This window comes from Arachis hypogaea, chromosome 14, assembly GCF_003086295.3.
Source record: "Arachis hypogaea cultivar Tifrunner chromosome 14, arahy.Tifrunner.gnm2.J5K5, whole genome shotgun sequence".
Taxonomy (NCBI): Eukaryota; Viridiplantae; Streptophyta; class Magnoliopsida; order Fabales; family Fabaceae; genus Arachis; species Arachis hypogaea.
The window spans coordinates 110,589,203-110,596,123 of NC_092049.1; the positions used below are offsets into that span (position 1 = coordinate 110,589,203).

Sequence of the window (6,921 nt, forward strand, 5' to 3'; positions counted from 1 at the left end):
TTTAATAACTAGGTTTATCATAACATACCTGATAAACAATGACTGTTAGTACGGATTGGTTATATTTTGAGCATAATATATTTCGTACGAAACAATATTAGTCTTAATTTATATATTTATTATTGGGTATTAAAAATAAAAACTATTTGTATTGTTAGCATTTTTCTAACCTTCCTCGATTTCAACCGTGATTAGGCCTAAAAGCTCACCCACCTCGTTGGAAATAAATGTAATCTAATCAGTTTTCATCTGATAGTGCTATATATTGGCATAACCATAGGAGAATTAACTTTAGCGAGTTAACAATACAGTGTTTAGTTATCACATGAGTATTTTTGTACATAGAATTATCAATCAATTATGCATGACTTCTAATAAAAATAATATATTCAACATAGATATTGTTTGTTAGGTAAAAGACAACAGATTGATCAAGAAAATTAATTACAATGGGTATATTTATTTTAGCAAATATTCTTCTATCTAATACTATAAAAAAAATATTATGACCATCCTGAATTACTACAAGTTCAACTTCCATCGACATTGATAGAATGACTAAATTGAGACATTTTCAGGCTATAGTACTCTTCAAACAAACAATTAATGAAATACTCATTCATTTCTTTTCATTTTAAGTACATTTATACATAAAAAAAATTATACATAAAGAAAAAAAAAGACCATGATTATTATCTAACAAAATTAATTTGTATTTATTGCATTCAATTTGAACAAGTAAAAGATCATCTTATTTTAGTTTAGTCTTTAATTCACATTATTTGAATTTAGCTCAATATGTATGATTTGATTTGATTTAATTATTAGTGAAAAATATCTCGGTTGCCTATTTTATTCATAGATTTATTATTTTAATAATTAATAAATTAATCAAATTAATTAATTAATACAGATAATTAGTATAATTAATTTGGTTTAATAAATTAAAAAAATAAATTAAAAAATACTAACAAAATATTAAGAGAAATAAATTAAAAAATACTATCAAATAAAATTGATATAAATTATATGATATTTAAATATATAATTAAATTAATTAGTTGATATAGTTAATTTATTGTAATAAATTGTATTTAACGAGTTAAAAGAAATAAATCGCTAAACACTCTTAGAAGCATGCTACGTCAGCTTCATCATTAAGTGCAAAAATTTGATTTTTATATAATAGAATAATAATAAATAGAACAAATGAGAATATGATATGTGACATATTTTAATCATAAAATTGATAATATATAATTGATTTTTTATGAATCTTTACTGCTTGTTCGTTGTTAATTTTTACGTTATTACTTAATAATTTTCGCTTATAAAACTATCAACTACCTAATATTATGGTTTAGTTAATAAGAATAACGACGTTAATATTTTTTTCTACGTCTTGTTATTATTTATAATTAGAAAAGAGCCATAAATAAATTTATTTTCTTAATTAATGTTAATTTTGTTGTGAAATTTTATATCACCTTTAAAATTTTAGCGTAATTGAGTCTAATTCCTACATTTTGAAATGAATTTATTCGAGAAAATTAAAATATAAATCACATTATTATTACAAAATTATTTTATTAACATAATTAATGGTGCTTACTTGAACAATTAAATTTGGCTTCTAATAATATTAAAGTCAACATATTTTATTGTCTTGTGCGATGCCTTTAAAGAATTCACAAGACTAACATAAAAATTTAACAATTGAGAAATAAAATTCATTACAATGGGTATATTCATTTTAATAAATATTCTTCTATCCAATACTATAAAAAATATACTGACCACCTTGAATTACTACAGGTTTAACTTCTACCGACAGTAGTAGAATGCCTAAATTGAGATATTTTCGGATTATAATATTGGTCAAATAAACAATCAATGAAACACCTTATCATTTTGAGTATATTTATACATAAAAGAAATTATACATAAAGAAAAAAAAAAAAGAAGAGTTGAAATAGAAAGAACGATAAAAATGATAGATTCTTATAATTTTATGTAGTCATCTATATATAGTAGACCAAAAGACTATAATTATCTAACAAAATTAATTTGTATTTATTGAATTCAATTTGAATAATAAAAAAATTATTTTATTTTAGTTTAATCCTTAATTCACATTATTTGAATTTGGCTTATTATATATGATTTGATTTGATTTAATTATTAGTTAAAAATATTCAATTATCTATTTTATTCATAGATTTACTATTTTAATTATTAATAAATTAATCAAATTAATTAATACACATAATAAATTTGATTTAATACACATAATAAATTTGATTTAATAAATTATAAGAAATAGATTAAAAAATATTAATAGAACATTAAAAAAATAAATTAAAAAATATTATTAAATTAAATTGATATAAATTATAATAAATTAAGTAATATTTAAATATCTAATCAAATTAATTAATTAATATAATTAATTTATTATAATAATTTATATTTAATGAATTAAAATAAATAAATCGGTCTGCTGAGCTTTGGTTCTGCTGAGTCATTCGTACTTATCGTTCTCTATAACCGAATCAATTAGTTGCATGTAATGTTATTTTTTTGAACCCTTGTGATCGGTTTTTGTAAGAATGTTTATTACTATGCAATATGAAATATGTGGAAATGATTTATGGTGCTTATTGTTTTGTTGTGATAACTGCAGCAAGAATGTACAATAATGTTGGACCGCAACCCGGATTCCCGGAATACCGCAGCCTCCGGCGAGTTCGCAACCTAATCCTTTTGGGAGTGCATTCAATGTTGCCGGCTCAAGACTCATACGAGGTGGATTGGGTGCTTATGGAGGGAGAATATTAGGATCAAGTTTTGAGTATATCCATAGCAATGTAAGTCTCATTCTTCTACCATTGTTCTTTGCAATGAATTTATTCTACTAGATGCTTGTGGACATGATTTCAACATTATGATGGGAAGAAATAGCGGCGGTTGATCTATGCAGTGTGATTAATTTGGTAAAACTTTTTAAAAATGTACTTGTGTTTTTTAAGAGTTTAACATCTTTATTTTGTATTTGATAAATAAAAAAGACCATATGTTTGTATTTACAGCTTTTAAAAGATCGGAGTACTTTTAAAAATACTTAGACTTGGTTTGATAAAACTTTTTGAAGAAATATTTGTGTTTTTTTAAAAGCTCAAGTTCCTCATTTTATGTTTGGTAAATTAAAAAGATCATGTGCTTATACTTACAGCTTTTAAAAGATTGGGGTACTTTTGAAAGCATTTAAGATAGAGCTTTTCAAAGTTGGCTTGTGCTTTTCAAAATTTAAAAGTCTAATATAACCTTATATGTTAATTAATTTTCAAATTTAATACTTACATTTATATCTATTATAGTATTTTTAAATTTTAAAAGCTATTTTATCAAAGCAATTAATATTGCTTGTATTTATTAAAAGCTATTTTTTATTTGATTTACCAAACATAAATGTTACAATTTTTAAAAAGTCATTTTTTAAAAGTTAATTTTTATAAGCTACTTTTAAAAAGTAAAAGTTTTACTAAACTAAGCTTTAATATGAAGTTTTTCAAAGTTAGCTTGTGCTTTTCAGAATTTAAAAGTCTAATATAACCTCATATATTAACTCATTTTCAAATTTAACGTTTAAATTTATGTTAGTATTTTTAAATTTTAAAAATTATTTTACCAAACGTAATTGTTGTTGCTTGTGTTTATTAAAAGCCATTTTTAATTTGATTACCAAACATAAATGCTACACTTTTTAAAAAGCTATCTCTTAAAAACTAATTTTTATAAGTTATTTTAAAAAGTAAAAACTTTACTAAACTAAGTCTACATGTAGTTAAACATGATGTTGAAGCTTATTCATTTGATTATGTATCATCTCTAAGTGGTTGATCTAATGTCTGCAGTGCTTATCTGTTGATTTTTAGAGTCGATGTGTAATTGGCACTTTAGTGTGTAGACTGTAGAGTTCTCAGTTTAATTTCATACTTTCATGAAAGTTTGAGATTCTTTTTATTTGCTTTTACAATCTATTTCATGTGTCTTATGTTCTCACTTTCAGTTATGAAGGATAAACCAAAAATAAATAAATAATTAGCATTATATACCTTGATTTTCTAGCTCTGCTTACTTTAAGTATAGATATTCTCTAAAGATGTGGATTCAATGTTTATGTATTTTGATTAATCTTCATTTTTAAATGGCAGATAAGTCGATAATTTTCTGACCCTCAATACTACTTTCAAGTTAATGACCATTATGTCAAGAACAAATTGAAGGTAGTTTTGTTTCCATTCCTGCATCGGGTACTGTCACTCCCTCCTGCATCTTTCCTTGGGTTTCCATTTTATTATCCTATTTCATGTACTTGTTGGTTATATTGTTGTTTTCTTTTCCTTCTTCAGGGTCATTGGACTAGAATTACTGAACCAGTTGGTGGCAGGCTGTTTATGACATAAACGCACTAGATCTATATATTCCATTAATGGCATTTGGTACCTATGTTGTTCTCGCGGGCCTCTCATTGGTTCTTCGTGGAAAGTACGTGAATCTTCTCTTCCTTGCTTTCATTTTCATGCTCTATTAGTATCAAGTTTGGGTTAACGATGATGCTATATTACCTGATTGTGTAAAATATCATGTCTTTTATATTGCAATTATTTTCTCTATGTTGCATAATAAATAGTACTCCTGGAAAGAAAATTGCAAGCATAGCTTAAACTTTCGTGGTTATGCTATGACAGCAGTTCCAGAGATTGCATTTTCAGAACCAATTTTACCAAAATAGCAGCTAATGCCTAATGTGCTATTGTAGACAGGGATAATTTTAAATGATCAATCTACTTCCCTCCTTTAGGCTTTAATGTCTCAACCATGTATTATGAATTTAATTGCTCTATTTTAAAGTGTTGGTAAATGATTATGTGAAAAGGATCTGTGTGTTGTGGTGTATAATGTGGCGGGGAAGGAAGTACAATACCTCTTATGTGGTGGTGCAATGAAACAGATGATGCTCTAAGTTATATTGAAAGTGCTTAACATAGAAATTTTCTTCATTGCAAGTAACTTCGGTATATCAGTGTATAATGTGTTGTAGTTTCCAGGTGTCATGACTTTTTTTTCCTTCTTCCAGTTATGTTTGAAGTACTACAATTGTTTTTCTCCAGAGTCGAAAATGTATTAATATGTTTCCGTCTAACATTCTGTAAGAACTTAATTGGAAGCATTAGAAGTCTTGAGCTTCTTAGATGTTACAGAGATTGTGAATTCTATTTTCATGATTTTTATTTAGATTTTTTTCACGATTGTGTTTTGATTTGTTACACTGAGAATTTAGTTTAGTCTGTATAACTCAGTTTTGTTCACTCTCTAGCTTCTCTCCTTGTTTTCTCAAAGTTTCTTAATGGTACTGTATAATATTTATGTCCAGGTTTAGTCCAGAAGCCTTGAACTTGTTATTCATCAAGGGATTGCTTGGTTGGTTTATGCAAGCTTCACTGCTAAAAGTAACATTACTTTCGTTGGGCAGTGGGGAAGCGCCACTGCTAGACATTATAGCATATGCTGGTTATACTTTCACCGGTATATGTTTGGCCGTTCTTGGAAGAATAATATTGGGTTACTCTTACTACTTTTTGATGCCATGGACCTGCTTATGCATGGGAGTATTCTTGGTGAAAACAATGAAGAGAGTCTTTTTCGCAGAGGTGAGGAGTTATGATTCAAGCAGACACCACTATCTCTTGCTGTTTATTGCTTTGGTCCAGTGTCGATTGTTTACATGGCTTGGCAACATAACAATCAACTGGCTTTTGTAGTGGGAATAGATTCACTGTACTTAAAAGCAATTCTTAGTGATAATATTCTTTGGTTGTTGATGCTGAAGAATTATAATATATGGGCTTTTTTTTTTGTTTCCCCATTGTTTGTTTTGGTTGGGGATTAAACCTTAACAGAAATGCATAATTACAAGCCTTCTCTTCTCCACATTTATGCTTTTTCTTTTTGGTACATATCAATAGAAAGTTGAAACATCATTCTTTTATAAAATTATTATGTATGCCATTGTGAAAACACTATGAAGTTTGATTTTGTAGTTGTAAACCTTGTTCACTTTTCATCTAATCAGCCAATATCATACATTGTTCTGTTCTGTTTGGCTTAGAGCTTTCCATGTGTCTAAGCAACTTTACCATAAAAAACAGCAAAAGGTGCAATGTGATTGTTAGTTTGTGAACAGAAGTAAAGAGAGAGATACGACAAAAAAATGAGTATGGTGGTTATATATGTTTATTATTGGGTAAATACCCTATCCGGTCTTTGATTTTTTTTCCGTGAGACATAGCATACTTTAATCATTCTTAAACTTCAACCAGGCTCTCACCTATTAAGGAAACTATTGGATGACAAAAGGTTGTCGCTGTCGTGTCAGGTAACAGTGCCACATGTCACCTCTAAATGATTGCAAGGACTAAAAATCCCAATCCTACCCCATTTTTCTTCTTCTTCCTTCTTTCTTCTTCCTTTCTTCTTGTCCATCTCGTCACTTGTTCAGTTCACTGGTAAGCAGTAGAGAACAAAGAGAGAAACGATGCCGTGCCTCAACATCTCTACCAATGTCTTCCTCAACGGCGTCGACACCTCTTCCATCTTCTTCGAAGCCACCTCCATCGTCGCCAATCTCATCGGAAAATTTGAAGTCATTAGCTTCTTCTTCTTCATTTACAATTTCTACATTTTTTTTATTATTGAACAAATAGAAGTTTGAATTTTTATGCGTGTGATGTGATATATTACATAGATGGTTCCTAAATTTTACGTGCTTAAAATTTCTATGAATTATTAGGTATTTTAGATTTACCTTTTCTGATGATGGCGGTAGAAGATTTTGAATGGTGATCCTTGAAGTGAATG

The 6,921-nt window shown here is 27.7% G+C and overlaps 1 pseudogene; it reads left to right on the plus strand.

Moving 5' to 3' along the window:
• The first annotated feature begins 2,688 nt into the window (after positions 1 to 2,688).
• LOC112740511 (uncharacterized) lies at positions 2,689 to 6,120 on the plus strand (annotated as a pseudogene).
• The last annotated feature ends 801 nt before the right edge of the window (positions 6,121 to 6,921 follow it).